We start from the raw sequence: 18,138 nt of genomic DNA on the forward strand, positions 1-18,138 counted from the left end.
GACAAATAACACAGCAGAGTCTTTAACTTGCAACTAGTAATTACCCGATCTCAAATCTATCTTTGAAAACATTTTAGCTCCTTTCAATTGGTCAAACAAATCGTCAATTCGCAGTAGAGGGTATTTGTTCTTGATAGTCACTTTATTTAGCTATCGGTAGTCAATCTGATCGTGCCATCTTTCTTTTTCACAAATAACATAGGAGCACCCCAAGGTGAAAAACTCGGTCTTGTAAATCCTCTATCGGTTAATTCTTGCAACTGAGCTTTAAATTCTTTTCACTCTATAAGGGCCATTCTGTAAGGAGCTATCGATATCAGCGTTGTTCCCAGCACTAACTCAATGCCAAACTCAACCTCTCAGATCAGTAGTAATCCCGGTAACTCTTCTGGAAACACATCCGGATATTCACACACAACCGTCACTAATTCAATCTTCTGTTCAGTCACTTTTGTATCAAGCACATAAGAAAAATAAGCTTCACAACCCTTTCTCACATATTTCTAAGCTAACATTAATGAAATCACTGCTGACAAACCATTCAAATCATCTGACTCAATTCGGATAATCTCATTACCTGACATCTCAGATTAATCATTTTTTGTTTGCAATTCACAATAACATCATGAAATATTAGCCAATCCATGCCCAAAATTATATCAAACTCGTCAAATGGTAACAACATCAAATCGACTAGAAAGCAATTATCTCGAATCATCAATGGATAATTCTTGCACACTTTATAAACCAAAACACACTTTATATCCTGACTCTACAGGCAATGTCTTACGGGATACTAAATTCACACATATATACGAATGACTTGATCCTGGATCTATCAATGCAATAACTTTAGTATCATAGAGAGTAAAAGTACCAGTAATAACTTCTTCGCGGGCACGAATAGCGTAGGCTCGTGTAGGTGCTCTAGCATCAAATCTCATAGTAGTTTCTCGTGTTGTACCTCTACCACCAGTCACATTTCCAACATTACGGGATGGTCTCCCTCTAACTATAGTGTTACTCGGCTTCGTGTTCTGAATGTTATCTTTTTTAGCTAACCCTAGGCAATCTTTAATAAAGTGATCTTGTGAGCCACAACTGTAACAAGTTATATTATTATTTTTCCCTCAACATTCTCCAAAATGCCATCTTCCACATTGTTGACACTCGAGCTTAACATCTTTTATGTTACCAACACTCGATACCGATGTGGCTTGAGCTTTAGGGTTGGTGTTTTGCTTTCTGTGATCTCTGTTCTGATATCTCACTGAAGTTGTTGATCAATTAAAATAGTCTCTAGATTTATTTGATGAGGAATGATAAGATTTACTCATTAATCACATTAATCTCTTTCTCGAATCTCTTCCCTTTGAATAAGCCTTTCTTTTTTCTTTGCTGAGATCCTCGGCTTTACAAGCCCTCTTAACCAGTACTACAAATTCTTTCAATTCAAGTATCCCGACTAACAGCTTTATATCTTCATTCAACCCATTAACAAATCATTTGCACATGATCTCCCCAGTAGACACATATTTCCAGGCATACTTGCTTAATCGTACAAATTCTCTTTCATACTCAGTGACAGTCATTCGACCCTGTTTCAATTCCAGAAACTCTTTATGTTTCTGATCGAGAAATTTTTGACTTATGTACTTTTTTAAAAACTTTGTCTGAAAGAATTCCCAGGTTACCCGTTCTCTAGGAACCACCGATGTCAACGTTTTCCACCGATGATATGCATTATCTCTAAGCAAATATCCTACACATTTGATACATTCTTCTAGAGTACAAGAAAATTCCTCGAATACTCTGATCGTATTCTCGAGCCAAAACTCAGCTCTCTCAGCATCATCATCAACTACAGCCCAAAACTATTCAGCCCCATGTTTACGAATATTATCAATAGGTGGCTTACTCAATCGAATCGACTCTATCACTTGTGGCACAATTGGGACTTGTTGAGGAACAAGTGGGGGTGGAGGTTGTTAAGTAGCCGGATTCGTTCGAATGAACTCCGTGAACCACTCACTCATCATTTGGAAGAAGGCTTGCTTAGCCTCTCCCCCTTAGCTACTAGAAATAGGCCTAGAATCGGCCGGCGATGCCCCTTAAGCGGGAGCGGGCGCATTACTTTCAACATCATCAGCTATTGCTCGATCGGAATCCATTTGCTATACGAAAAACACATTCTAACTGTCAGGAATCATCACACTATCGTAGTTTATATATATGGCATCTATAGCCAGATTCTCACTCGCTATGTTAGTCCTAGAATCGACTAAACTATAGCTCTGATACCAATAAAATGTAACACCCCTGACCCGTATCCGACACCGGAATAGGATTACGAAGCATTACCGGATAATACACATCATTAATATACATTTATACAATCATAATAAAAATCCATTCATCTTAATCATATTATCCCTTATAAGATCTTACAAGACCTTAAAACATGCTTAGAAGTGGTTTGGGACTAAACCGATAACATTTGTAAACTTTAAGAAACTTAGAAAATTTTTCAACATTTAAGGGTTGTGTGAAACGTCCATGTCATAGGCCGTGTGAAAACTGTAGGGTATACTGACTTAATTCGAAAGGGTACACCAAGGGACACACGGTCGTGTCTCTGCCCGTGTAGAAAAAAATAGGCCATTTGCAAATCCAATTTGCCACCCTTTTTCCCATGCACACTTAGCCATCAAAATGGTATAATTTCAACACATATATAGGCAACCAAAACATGCCAATTCCATACGCTTATCATGCCATCTATCCACAACTATTTCAACTACTCAATTCCACAACCAGGACATATCCAAACAATATATCAAAACTAACAAACCTTCATAACTTCTAAGTGCATTATCTCATAATCTATTTCATGCTTTAAGACATACCATTTCATCATCTCAAAACCAAGTCACAAGATACCATCATTCCAACCATAATATTCCAATTTACAACCATATAACCATACCAAACAAGTCATCATATAAGGCATTATATGCATCACATAAATTATATATCAAACATATAACTTAAGCCAACTTAAATGGTCGAATCCACACCAACATTTACAAGCCAGATCTCATGGCTAATATCATAACTCAAATATCCCAAAATGACACTAGCCTATACATGTCATATACCATATATACAAAGCTTCAAAAGTACCAATGCGTGATCGATAATGTGGTGACGTTTTCCGACAATCCCTGAGTGTGAGTTAGCTTTGATACTCTATAAAATATAAACAAATAACACAAAGTAAGCTTCATAGCTTAGTAAGTTTTTACTAAATATATACTTAACAGTTTATAATATACAAAATCATCAATTGATAAACACTTAGAAAGTCTCAAATCAACATTCGATTCTAATCCATGACCATTTATCATATATATATATAAATCCATCAAGCTTCATACACATAGTATCATCCTACTCTACTTATCTTTCTTTCATGCTACGGCTGCTTCTTTCATCCTAATGAGCTATCACATAGGTATCATACATATATGTACTTTCCCATATTTATTTATTTTATTTTCACCTCATTGTTCAATGCGTTAAACCATCTAGGAATCTTTCAATACTCAAAGAACTCGCACATTTAGTGCATAAATGATTAGCCAAAGCTATAACGATATCACACACTTACTGCTATCACATTAAACCAAAACTATCTCGGTGTCACACACTTAGTGCCACATATAGCCGAAGCTATTCCAATTCGCACACTAAGTGCTATCTATATAGTCGAAGCTATCTCAAAATGCACACTAAGTGCCAAACATAGTCGATTTGTTGTCGTACATAATCGTAGTCGCATATATACAATTTATACAATATTAAAGCATTAAAAACATAATTTGTAACAATGTTTACCACGTACAAACTTACCTCGGATACTAAAACGGCGAACTGAATTGTTTAGTCGATAACTTAGGTTTCCCCCGATTTAGATCCGGATTCCTCCTTTCTTGATCTAGATGTATTCAAAATTAACTTATTCAATCACATATTTACTCAGTTTAATCCACAAACACATATTTGGGCATTTTTATACTTTAGCCCCTAAAGTTTCACATTTATTCAATTTAGTCTCTATTTCATAAATACACAAAATTCAACAATTTCCATACACCCAAGCTAGTCGAATTTCTATAGGCTCCATAACAGCCCATATTTATTAATATTTCACACATTTAACCTCACATTTTCATCTTTTCATAAATTAGTCCTTTTTATGAAATTTCACTAAAAATCACTATACAAAAATATATATATTAAACACCAAGCGTTCATATTTCATCATCAAACATTCAAAAACACATGAATTCATCAATGGCAACTTTCAAAATCATCAACACTTTCAAAAATTGAGGCATGTGCCAGCTAGTACTCAAAGCAACCATCATAAAAACATAGAAATCATAAAAAAAAAAACGGATCAAAATTGTACCTTAATTGCTTGAATATACAAGGCTGAATGAAGAACCCTAGAATGACTTATTTTTCCTTCTTATTTTTGGTTATGGGTGATGAAAATAAAGATGATAATGCCTTTGATTTTGTTTATTATTTACATAATACATAGTTTACCATTTTACCCTTGTTTATTAAACCATTTAAACATCAAATATAAGACCATTTATGTCCATTCACACTACCAATGGTCTATTTAGAACATGAGGAATTCACATTTAATAAGCCATAACAAATAGACACCTTTATCATATAGAATGCAACTTTTGCATTTTACACGATTTAGTCATTTTTCTCAAATTGAGCTATTAAATGATAAAATTAGCTCACGAAATTTTCACACATATATATTCACATGTTATAAACACCAAAAATAATACTAAAATAATTTTACAACCTCAGATTTGTGGTTCTGAAACCACTATTTTGATTTAGCTAAAATCGAGCTGTTACATTTTATACAATTTTTAATGATTTTCCAAATTCAGGACAGGGGAACCTAAAATCATTTTGACCTTGTCTCAAAAAAATTCAAATATCTCATAAAATGAAATTCTTTTGCGTACACCATTTCTTCTATGTAAAACTAGACTCAATAGGCTTTAATTTCATATTTTATTCAACCTCTATTTTGATTTCCATAATTTTTGGTGATTTTTTAAAGTTATACTACTGCTCCTGTCCAAAACTGCTTTAATACTAATTTTACTCTTTCATGATTTTTTTGTATTAGCTTTCATTTAGACATACAAAACACCAAAGCATAACCATAACTAGTCATTCCAATAGCTAGTCATTATTGAATATTTACATCCCATTTATTAGCCAATTTAACCTATATATCAACAATAAAGACTTAAACATATCATTTCCTTACCTTCATATACATGCTCATAACATCATACTTTATCAAGTCCACACATACCCAATCGCCTTCAACATAACAACTTCCCACATGTATCATCTAGTCTAATTTAATTAACATACCATTATAAACCACATCACACAATGACATTGGCATAGGCATAGGCATATGAGTAATTAATATGCTTGCAACTCATTAGTTAATATAAGCCAATTTATGTGGCTACATACCAAATCAAATCCTTAATCATTACAAGCCAATACATTGAGCCATATCATAATGACACATTCACAAAATGACTAAGTTCCTATACATGCCATAGACTCAAGGGTTTACGTTCATTTACACTACATGATAGCTTGATAGTGTGATAGAATCTTCGGTGATGTAACACCCCGTACCCGAGACCGTTTCCGGAGTCGAACACGAGGTGTTAACGGACTTAATTCATTAATTAAACAGCTCATACAATTCATTTTAAAATTTCCAGACAAGCTGGCTAACTGCATCACAGTCGCTTTAAAAATCATATCTCGAGTTACGAAACTCAAATCCAATTCCGTAAATTTTTCCTGAAACTAGACTCATATATATATCTACTAATTTTTTCTAGAATTTTGGTTGGGCCAATTAGTACAGTTTATTAGTTAAAGTCTCCCTGTTTCAGGGTTCAACTACTCTGACCTCAGTGTATTACGAATCAGATATCTCCCTGTACAGAGCTTCAATGACTATGCCGTTTATCTCTAATAAAACTAGACTCAATAAGGAATCTGTACATATAAAGCATGACTTCTAATTATCTTTGTAAAATTTATGGTGAATTTCCAAATTCAGAACAAGGGATCCAGAAATCTCTCTGGCCCTGTTTCACAAAAATTTAAACATCTCATAAAATATAGCTCATATACCTGTTTTGCTTATTCCATATGAAAATAGACTCATCAAGCTTCGATTCCATAACTTATTCATTATTTAATTCCATTTCTACTATTTTTAGTGATTTTTTAAACTCACGTCACTGCTGCTGTCTGAATCTATTTTATGGTAAATTTTACCTATTTCATGGTTTCCATGGATTAGCTAGCAATTTGACATACATAATACCAAATATGATCATGATTAGCCATTCCAATGGGTAATCATTACCAAGCATTTCTATTTCCATACCACTCAATAACCATATCATAAGACCATACATATAAAATGATTATAATGCTATACATGCCATACTCAAAATATACAAGCCATTATGCCAAGATGGTATACGGATAGTGTGAGCGTGCCTCCGACCGTTTCCGATTTCCGAGCTGGCTTGTCAACACTACAAGGAATGAAAAGGAGGGAGTAAGCATAAATGCTTAGTAGGCTCACATGCAAATAGCAAGTAACATAACCATATAAGCAAACATAAAACATCATTTGCATAATCATCACCAAGACATTCATATCACCTTTTCATTTATCATCTTACCATATTGTTGTTATATCGAGTTTTCAACCCGAGGGTTAAGTACATACCTGTTCAAAGTATCCATTTCACAACACTTACCAATACGTCCCTTTCATCTTGAGTATTCCTCCATTTGAGTAGAACTTTACCCGTTGAACACATCGAATATAATTCGGATACATGGATAACTTGCACATAAGTGCCACATATGTAGCCAAGCTACCATGTAACCCGCCCATAAGTGAACTCGGACTCAACTCAACGAGCTCGGGCGTTCGCATCCATAAGTGAACTCGGACTCAACTCAACGAGTTCGGATGCCTAGTTACATCTCACGAACTCGGACTCAACTCAACGAGTTCAGACGCCGCATCCATAAGTGAACTCGCACTCAACTCAACGAGTTCGGATGCTCAACCATCCTAGTGACATGTCACTTGTATCCTAATCTATTCCTAAGGTTCAAACGGGCTTTTCCTCGAACTCACATCTTTGTCGTCTTCCACGGAATATCGAAATCGATACTTGGTGATAGTTCATACTCATCAAGTAATTCACATAATTACATATTATCAAACAATTATCACAAGTATAATATTTCATAATAATTATCATATCATTTAAAAACATTAAAGCATTTAAAATAATAACTATGTTACCAACATTTACATATGAACTTACCTCGTATGCTAAAATGGCTATTTTTACCATTTCGTCCACAACTTGGTATTTTCCCCATTTTAGCCCGAATTTCAGTTTTCCTTGCTCTATCATTTAAAATATAGTCTAATTAGGACTCACATTATTCAAATTGACCCAAAATCATATTTTGGAAAAATTACAATTTTGCCCCTAAACTTTTGCATATTTACACTTTTGCCCCAAAGCTCGTAAAATTAAAATTCAGCCTATTTTATTATGTTTTATGACATGCTGATCATTTTTCCCTTCTATGGCAACATCAAATTCTCACTCTAACATGTACTTATGACTATTAGGTATTTTTACCGATTAAGCCCTTTTGCTCGCTTTTCACTTAAAACCGAGTAGCACAAGTTGTCTAACATAATTTAAAACCTCATATTCTATCATAAAACACCAAAATACACAAATTTCACCTATGGGTATTTTTCCAAATATAAACCCTAGGTTAAATTATTGCTAGCATAAGCTAAATCGAGCTACGGACTCCAAAAACGTAAAAATCATTAAAACGAGGCTAGAACGGACTTACAATCGAGCTTGGAAGCTTGAAAACCCTAGCCATGGTTTCTCCTTGCTATATTCGGCCATGGGGTTGAAGATGAGCAAAATTGGCTTTTAATTGTGTATTTTAATTCATTTTACCCCTAAATGACCAAAATGCCCTTACTACTAAACTTTCCAAAAATTTCTTCCATGTCCTAACTTTTGTCCATAGACTTAGAAATTGGTAAAATTACTCTTTAAGGACCTCTATTTAATAATCTAATTCAATTTTATGCAAAATACTTCTAGAACACAAGTTTTGCAATTTATTCAATTTAGTCCCAAATTTCAAATTAAGCACTTTATGCATAAAATTTCTTCACGAAATTTTCACACAATCATGCAATCATATCATAGACCTTAAAATAATCATAAAATAATTATTTATATCTCGGATTTTGTGGTCACGAAACCACTATTCCGACTAGGCCCAAAATCGGGATATTACAACTCTTCCCTTCGTGATTTTCGTCCCAAAATCTTACCGTAAAAGTGGTCTTCACTTTTAATCTCATATTTGGTGTCAAGAACTTGCACTTAGACTGCACCTCCAATACATCTCTTCAATTTCTCATATGATCTAAAAGCTTACGCCTCAACTCTCAACTGTTCTTAAATTTTCAACCCTTCTTAATTTCCCATGATATCATGACATAAAACCCGGATCTCAACTTGATTTAATGGAGACCGAATTCCAAGAAATCCAACAATCAAAGAGACCGAAATTCCATGAATCGATGAGTAGGAATTCATTCAATACAGATGTGATTTATAGATCTCGCCAAACATTTAACAATAGGATACATCACATTTTCCTCTTTCCGCCATAGAAATAATTCGATATGGCCTCAAGAATAATCCTTCTCATTTCCATCCCAATATCAACATTGACAAGGATAATTTTGATAGATCCCAATGCTCGGCTTTAACCCCTTTAACAACTCCGATTTTATGTAACATCGGATGCTCTAAACTATCACATTACCTCACCGTCTTGAAACACATCACAATTCATACAACAATACATTACCGAAAGTCGAAGTCTTTGCTCAATGTAGACTAGTCTAGTTCAGACGCCTTGGTTACCAATATTCTCATCTATCCGAACTCTGTCAACATGTAATAAACTTTTAGCTTTCACAAGATGGAAACCTTATCATTCGTAGTGACTTAAACTAATATTCAACTCTTTCTAATAAATATAGACTTCTCGCTCAAACTATTTACTCTTTGATCTGTACAAAATGAAATTCTATTATCAAACTTGGGAAAAATAATCCCGACATAATTGTCACATGAAATCTTTCAAATAAATAATTTACCATACCGACTAAAACTCGCGCTTTTATCACCTATGCCTTTACCGATGTCAAATCCTTACATAGAAATTAGAAAAATCCCAATACTAAAATCACCACATTACCAAGATCAAATTAGAAGTATAGTCATATTTGACATGATTATCACGAAATGAAGAACGATACTTGAACATGAGTCATAATTGACAAATTATGGAACAAAGATAACAAGAAAACCGAATAAAGAAATCCAAGATAGAGAAACCCGAATAAAGAAATCCGAATAAAGAGATCCGTGATAAAGAAACCCAAGATACGATACTATGCCGAGAATCGAAAACCAAATTCATAGAGAAAATACGAATACCACGATAATTCTTCAAAGAAAGAAAGTCCAAAAGAAAACATCATTTAATCCCATGAAATCAAATATAACAAGATCAATATATCTTCCCATACATATATATCGATGAAGCATCAAGTAGAAGAAACAGAATCATAATATCATATGAATTCTCTCATCAATTCTTATCGATTTAAATGAAATAGAATACCCGATAAAATAGAGCAATATAAATTATAAACCAATCAGGACTACCAATGCTTTCATCCAACACCGAATTAGAAGACATTCCCATATAACAAGAATTTCTTCAAGATCAATAGCCATAGAAATATTTCGAGAACGGGTGAACACATAGAACATCTCAAAAGAGATCGCTAATCATCCGGTCATAATCATCACACTCGATAATTCACATTTGAAATATCATTTCCCCAACTAGTTCTCGTCACAAATTTTATATTAAACCATTCACTAAAAATGTCATTCGAATAAATTTCGATTTACACTTTTCTCGACCTTGCACTTGAGTAATTGATTTACCAAAGAGAATTCCTTCTCTAACTGGGACAAGGCATAATTCCAATAATCTTTATATCAATCGATACTTTCGCTCGACTTTACTTATCACTCATTTTCAATCTCGGATCATACTTATAATTATTCTATCATTGAACTCTTTGGGTTTTCAACAAGAAACTTATTCAATACAAATCTCATGAAATTCCATTATAAGTACCACTTTGGTAAGGGGGAGGGGTTGTAGGACCTCTGACTCGACTTTCTTATACATACACATATGACACAACTTCCATCATCATAGTAACATCATCATAATCATGTCATTCATTCATGTTGGCATACATTCTATGTTTTCTAGACAGCTTTACTTATCCATTCAATTAATTAAATTAATTCATGCTCATGACATTATATAAGGCCAAACAAACATAGATATTTGCATCACAATCACAACTTTCATTTCGTGCATCATCATGTACATATCATTACAATCATATAATTCAGTCCAACAATTTAACATAGATAAGTTCATTTCATTATAATCCTTTACCTCATAAAATTATATACCATTAACATTCATCAACATTCGACATCCAATCAAGACAAGGACATTTTCATTCGTATCATAATATTATGACCTTTATTCATACCTCTACTACTTTCTATTTATTCCGTTCATCTTATCAAGTAAGCCACATACACTACATCATATGAGCATTAAGCAAATATGAATATTTATCACAACATGAACTTTCATCTCACATATTATCACATATGTATCATAAACCATTATTCATACTTTTCTGAACCGAGACTTATCATAATCATAATTTTACTCAAATACCTTTACTTAACATTGAACATGGTTGGCGCAGCTCGGTTGGAGAGTACCTGCCTAAATAAGACGGTACTTATACGCGTCGGAAGACATCACACTATCACGCATCGCTGGCATGTATAGCTAAACTTTTACACATGCTAGGTTAGTCCGAGAACCGACTAAACCTGCTCTGATACCACTAAATGTAACACCCGCACCGAGACCATTTCCGAGTCGAACACGAGGTGTTAACGGACTTAATTCATTAATTAAACAGCTCATACAATTCATTTTAAAATTTCCAGACAAGCTGGCTAACTGCATCACAGTCGCTTTAAAAATCATATCTCGAGTTACGAAACTCGAAATCCAATTCCGTAAATTTTTCCTGAAACTAGACTCATATATATATCTACTAATTTTTTCTAGAATTTTGGTTGGGCCAATTAGTACAGTTTATTAGTTAAAGTCTCCCTGTTTCAGGGTTCAACTACTCTGACCTCAGTGTATTACGAATCAGATATCTCCTGTACAGAGCTTCAATGACTATGCCGTTTATCTCTAATAAAACTAGACTCAATAAGGAATCTGTACATATAAAGCATGACTTCTAATTATCTTTGTAAAATTTATGGTGAATTTCCAAATTCAGAACAGGGGATCCAGAAATCTCTCTGGCCCTGTTTCACAAAAATTTAAACATCTCATAAAATATAGCTCATATACCTGTTTCGCTTATTCCATATGAAAATAGACTCATCAAGCTTCGATTCCATAACTTATTCATTATTTAATTCCATTTCTACTATTTTTAGTGATTTTTTTAATCTCACGTCTCTGCTGCTGTCTGAATCTATTTTATAGTAAATTTTACCTATTTCATGGTTTCCATGGATTAGCTAGCAATTTGACATACATAATACCAAATATGATCATGATTAGCCATTCCAATGGGTAATCATTACCAAGCATTTCTATTTCCATACCACTCAATAACCATATCATAAGACCATACATATAAAATGATTATAATGCTATACATGCCATACTCAAAATATACAAGCCATTATGCCAAGATGGTATAAGGATAGTGTGAGCGTGCCTCCGACCGCTTCCGATTTCGAGCTGGCTTGTCAACACTACAAGGAATGAAAAGGAGGAGTAAGCATAAATGCTTAGTAAGCTCACATGCAAATAGCAAGTAACATAACCATATAAGCAAACATAAAACATCATTTGCATAATCATCACCAAGACATTCATATCACCTTTTCATTTATCATCTTACCATATTGTTGTTATATCGAGTTTTCAACCCGAGGGTTAAGTACATACCTGTTCAAAGTATCCATTTCACAACACTTATCAATACGTCCCTTTCATCTTGAGTATTCCTCCATTTGAGTAGAACTTTACCCGTTGAACACATCGGAATATAATTCGGATACATGGATAACTTGCACATAAGTGCCACATATGTAGCCAAGCTACCATGTAACCCGCCCATAAGTGAACTCGGACTCAACTCAACAAGCTCGGGCGTTCGCATCCATAAGTGAACTCGGACTCAACTCAACGAGTTCGGATGCCTAGTTACATCTCACGAACTCGGACTCAACTCAACGAGTTCAGACGCTCGCATCCATAAGTGAACTCAGACTCAACTCAACGAGTTCGGATGCTCAACCATCCTAGTGACATGTCACTTGTATCCTAATCTATTCCTAAGGTTCAAACGGGCTTTTTCCTCGAACTCACATCTTTGCCGTCTTCCACGGAATATCAAAATCGATACTTCGGTGATAGTTCATACTCATCAAGTAATTCACATAATTACATATTATCAAACAATTATCACAAGTATAATATTTCATAATAATTATCATATCATTTAAAAAACATTAAAACATTTAAAATAATAACTATGTTACCAACATTTACATATGAACTTACCTCGTATGCGAAAATGGCTATTTTTACCATTTCGTCCACAACTTGGTATTTTCCCTATTTTAGCCCGAATTTCAGTTTTCCTTGCTCTATCATTTAAAATATAGTCTAATTAGGACTCACATTATTCAAATTGACCCAAAATCATATTTTGGAAAAATTACAATTTTGCCCCTAAACTTTTGCATATTTACACTTTTGCCCCAAAGCTCGTAAATTAAAATTCAGCCTATTTTCTTATGTTTTATGACATGCTGATCATTTTTCCTTCTATGGCAACATCAAATTCTCACTCTAACATGTACTTATGACTATTAGGTATTTTTACCGATTAAGCCCTTTTGCTCGTTTTCACTTAAAACCGAGTAGCACAAGTTGTCTAACATAATTTAAAACCTCATATTCTATCATAAAACACCAAAATACACAAATTTCACCTATGGGTATTTTTCCAAATATAAACCCTAGGTTAAATTATTGCTAGCATAAGCTAAATCGAGCTAAGGGACTCCAAAACGTAAAAATCATTAAAACGAGGCTAGAAACGAACTTACAATCGAGCTTGGAAGTTTGAAAACCCTAGCCATGGTTTCTCCTTGATATATTCGGCCATGGGGTTGAAGATGAGCAAAATTGGCTTTTAATTGTGTATTTTAATTCATTTTACCCTAAATGACCAAAATGCCCTTACTACTAAACTTTCCAAAAATTCCTTCCATGTCCTAATTTTTGTCCATAGACTTAGAAATTGGTAAAATTACTCTTTAAGGACCTCTATTTAATAATCTAATTCAATTTTATGCAAAATACTTCTAGAACACAAGTTTTGCAATTTATTCAATTTAGTCCCAAATTTCAAATTAAGCACTTTATGCATAAAATTTCTTCACGAAATTTTCACACAATCATGCAATCATATCATAGACCTTAAAATAATCATAAAATAATTATTTATATCTCGGATTTTGTGGTCACGAAACCACTATTCCGACTAGGCCCAAAATCAGGATATTACAGGTGATCTCCAACTCGAGCTAGCATACAACACTATAAGATATGGGAAGGGAAAGGGAGTAAGCTACAAAGCTTAGTAAGTTCGCATGCAAGTAATAAGCTACAATAGTCATATATTTGTCATACAACAAACATAACATAACACAAAATAAACATCATTAAATCTTCATAGGCATAACTTACTCAATCACAATGGTTACCCCCTTCAATTTATAAGCATAATTTAATACATCTTAACATTTGCCAAACGATCGTAACCTCTTCAATATAACATACCATAATAATCATTAATAAATCATTTCAAGCCTCATAGTAACATGAACATTAATTATGCGTATTCATATTTTTAAGCTCAAAGCTTAACATATTTCAATGATTTAAACTCTGAACTTCACATACTTTCATAACCATTTTAATAGGCAATTATGCAAATCTTTCACTTTTTTACAATTATCCAATGGATCACAAATCAAGTGAACTAAACATCTTACCTCTCAATTTGATATGGCTTAAAAGCCTAACACATGATTCTCAACTGAATTTACCATGAATTTACACATCATCAACATAAATACTTATTCACAAGTTTAACTTAAGGTCACTTTCATATGATCATGAACTCATAATATCACGAAGCTAATGCTTATAAACTTTACGTACATACCTGTACGAACTCGTAACATAGTCATATTTTTCACATATTTGACATAATCTTTGAATTACCCATTGAACCACTTGGAAAACTAAAGGATACACGGGAAACCTCATGCACAAAGTAAGATGCCAATTCCATATCCCAAATATGGTCTTACATGGGATCACATATCGATGCCGATAGCCCAGCTATAGTCTTACACGATGTCTCATATCGATGCCATGTCCCAGACATGGTCTTACACAAAATCACATATCAATGTCATATCCCAAATATGGTCTTACACGAAATCACACATAACCTTAATGTCTTGACATTTGTATCCTATCTATTCCTAAGGTTTAACCGGGACTTCTTCGTTATCTTGGCTTTATCGAACTTACTCATAATATCAACCATATAAATCATATAATATTAAAGTAATTTAAAACATAAATATAGCATTGCATTATTCACATACAAACTTACCTTAATACCAAAAATGGTGAAAAGGACCTAACCGTCAAATACTTATTTTTCCCTCGTTCTAGGCCCGAATCTCATTTTTCTTGATCTATAATATCAAATTTAGCTCAATTATTAGTCACATTATTCAATGTGTTCCAAAAATCATATTATGGAAAAATTACATTTTTACCCCTAAAGTTTGACATTTTCATTTTTGCCCCTAAGCTCGAAAAATGAAATTTATTCAATTTCTTCGATTACCAAGCCTAGTCGAACCTCTTTTATACTTATAGAAGTCCACATTTTTCATTAAATCACACTTTTATGATATATTTTATAACTTTTACAAATTAGTCCTTTTAGGCATTTTCACCAAAAATCACTTAGTAAAAGTCATTTCTATAACCATAAACATGCATTTTCTACCATTAAACACAAAAATACACATATATTCATCATGGGTCAAAACCTTAGACTTTAAATATATCTCAAATTAGTTGTAGAAATAGATAGATCTCGTTACGAGGATTTCAAAAACATGAAAAACAGTAAAAACGGGGCTAGAACGGACTTATAATCTAGATTGGAAGCTTGAAAAACCCTTTACATGGTTTCCCCTTGTGAAATTCAGCTATGGGGTTGAAGATGGACAAAAATTGGCTTTTAATTTTGTTTTTAGTTCATTTTAATAACTAAATGACCAAAATGCCCCTAACTTATAAATATTCTATTTCACCTATTTTGTGTCCATTTTTGTCCAACAAATTAACCAATGGTCTAATTACCATTTAAGGACCTCCAATTTAAAATTTCATAGCAATTAGACACCTCTAGCTTCTAGAACTCAAGTTTTGCACTTTTTACGTTTTAGTTCTTTTAACTAAATTGAGTGCCCAAACGTCAAAATTTTCGAAAGAAATTTTCATGAATCATTCTGTGAAACTGTAGGCCATAAAAATATAATAAAAATAAAATTTTCCTCATCAGATTTGTGGTCCCGAAGCCACTGTTTCGACTAGGCTCAAAATCTAGTTGTTACAAGCTATCACTTTAGTACTTGGATGAGCGAAAATAGCTTTCAAAGGAATCTTTCTACAGATCCCTCTTTCGTATGAATTCCTCTTCACACAAACACTTAAAATTTTTCCAGAATGGCTATACACAAAAACTTTTCACTGGCGGATACTTACCATTTGAACTCACAATGAGCGGATTCCCATATTGATGTTGATACTATCAGTCTACTAAATGAATCATATTATAGTTTAAAGCCCAATACATGCTCATACTAACAATCAACTATCTAGATCATACAAAAGAAATCCATACATCTTTGTTACCAATCATAATATCATCTAAGAAATCTAACAACTTAGATACACTTGAAGCCCATAATGAGTCATGATACTATTCACATATCATTGATACCAGATAACTCAAATTTCAGTCTTACATAGCACATAAGAACTTAGACCAATGAACAATTATACTCTTCATATCTACGAACACGCCTGATTTATAATCTAACAAATTACATTGGAGGATTCCCTCTTTGAACATGCAGATACATAATTCCTTAAAGGAAAATGTCTTTATACTCATTGAATTATATCATAAAACTAATCAAACCAAAATAAATTCAGACGTGTTGTATCCTTATCATAGACTTATCTATTAGAGAACTCTCAAAACTTGTCCAAAACTTACCACAAGGTTGGATAACCAGATTCTACCACACAAGCATCACCAAATATGCCAATGAGACGATAAAGAATTGGCCATTAAGGTCATACAAAATACGACATACAGACTTAGCAGATCACACCACATAAGCAATATATAAAATCACGTATTTACTGTCCCGACGAACTTTCATAGAAGGTGCCGTAGGTTACTCCTTCATGGAGTTATACATATCTTCATATCGTGATTTGCCAGTCCAATTCTTCATATTATTGAAGGCATCACCATGAATATTCATTTTTCCATATCATGCCATGGGCCTCAACCACATGGAATTACACATCCTCATGTTGTGATCTACCAATCCAATATTCGTCTAATAGAGGCATCACCATGAGTATTTTCATATCACATCATGTCATGGATCTTAGCCACATCGTCAGGCACTTATTTTCATATTGTGATCCACCAATTTGGTTAGAAATATAGTTGCCTTACCAAAGGTATCATAGAGGAATGTTTTACTTATTATCCACTTGCCTAGATTTGTTCACACACCAGAATAATTCATACTTTACCATGTCGGACTTTACCTACACACTTACCACTCAACTTTTTATTCAGACAGTACTTCTAACTTATCAACATCGCATATGTAGTAACCACTATAATTTACGCACTTACCATTTGTATGAGGTTTTGACTTTATATTTATGTTTTTACCTAAAACAATTCATAAGCAAGAGCCAAAATAGAGACTCGTATGATACTCACTTTAACTATAGCTTGAACTCCCAACTCGAACACATTTCTCAAACAAGCAGTAACAATTGCTAAAAGAACATAAATTCACCATTAAAACCCATTTACATACAAATTGTTAACATCTCAATCATAGACAACCCTAATGCATGGCCTTGTTTTAATAACCTACTATTCATAAGCTTCTTAACAACCTTATTCTTTCAAAAATTTAACATGCAAAGATCATAGACTGTCTAGGAGGTGGAACATTCACTTATTAATTCTAAATCCCTAGCTTATAGATAAGAAAACATATAAGTTCTAAGAGGATGAACCAGAGAGTAGATATTAAAGGAAGAAAACCAATCCAAACTAATCATTCTCACAATATATATTTAGTTTCCCTATGGTGGGTCTCAATAAGTACCAATTGAATCTAGAGTTTTTCCTTCATAATTGCCTATAGGTTCTAAGAGGAACATAAATGAGAATCCTATAGATTTGATATTTGACCAGTCAATTCAATTGGCTCCTAACCAAATCACTCTACAAAACCCAATTAGCATGGTGCTCAAGAAACTGGACGCACTATACATTTG

The 18,138-nt window shown here is 33.5% G+C and overlaps 1 long non-coding RNA gene across 1 annotated transcript; it reads right to left on the minus strand.

Annotated features, from left to right (window-relative positions):
* Nucleotides 1-6,517: 6,517 nt before the first annotated feature.
* LOC128296359 (uncharacterized) lies at nucleotides 6,518-13,072 on the minus strand. Its single transcript, XR_008286943.1, has 2 exons — nucleotides 13,000-13,072; nucleotides 6,518-6,686 (listed from the first exon to the last, which is right to left on the minus strand). It is a non-coding gene; the product is annotated as an uncharacterized LOC128296359 (long non-coding RNA).
* Nucleotides 13,073-18,138: the final 5,066 nt, after the last annotated feature.

Source organism: Gossypium arboreum, chromosome 8 (assembly GCF_025698485.1).
Source record: "Gossypium arboreum isolate Shixiya-1 chromosome 8, ASM2569848v2, whole genome shotgun sequence".
Classification (NCBI taxonomy): domain Eukaryota; kingdom Viridiplantae; phylum Streptophyta; class Magnoliopsida; order Malvales; family Malvaceae; genus Gossypium; species Gossypium arboreum.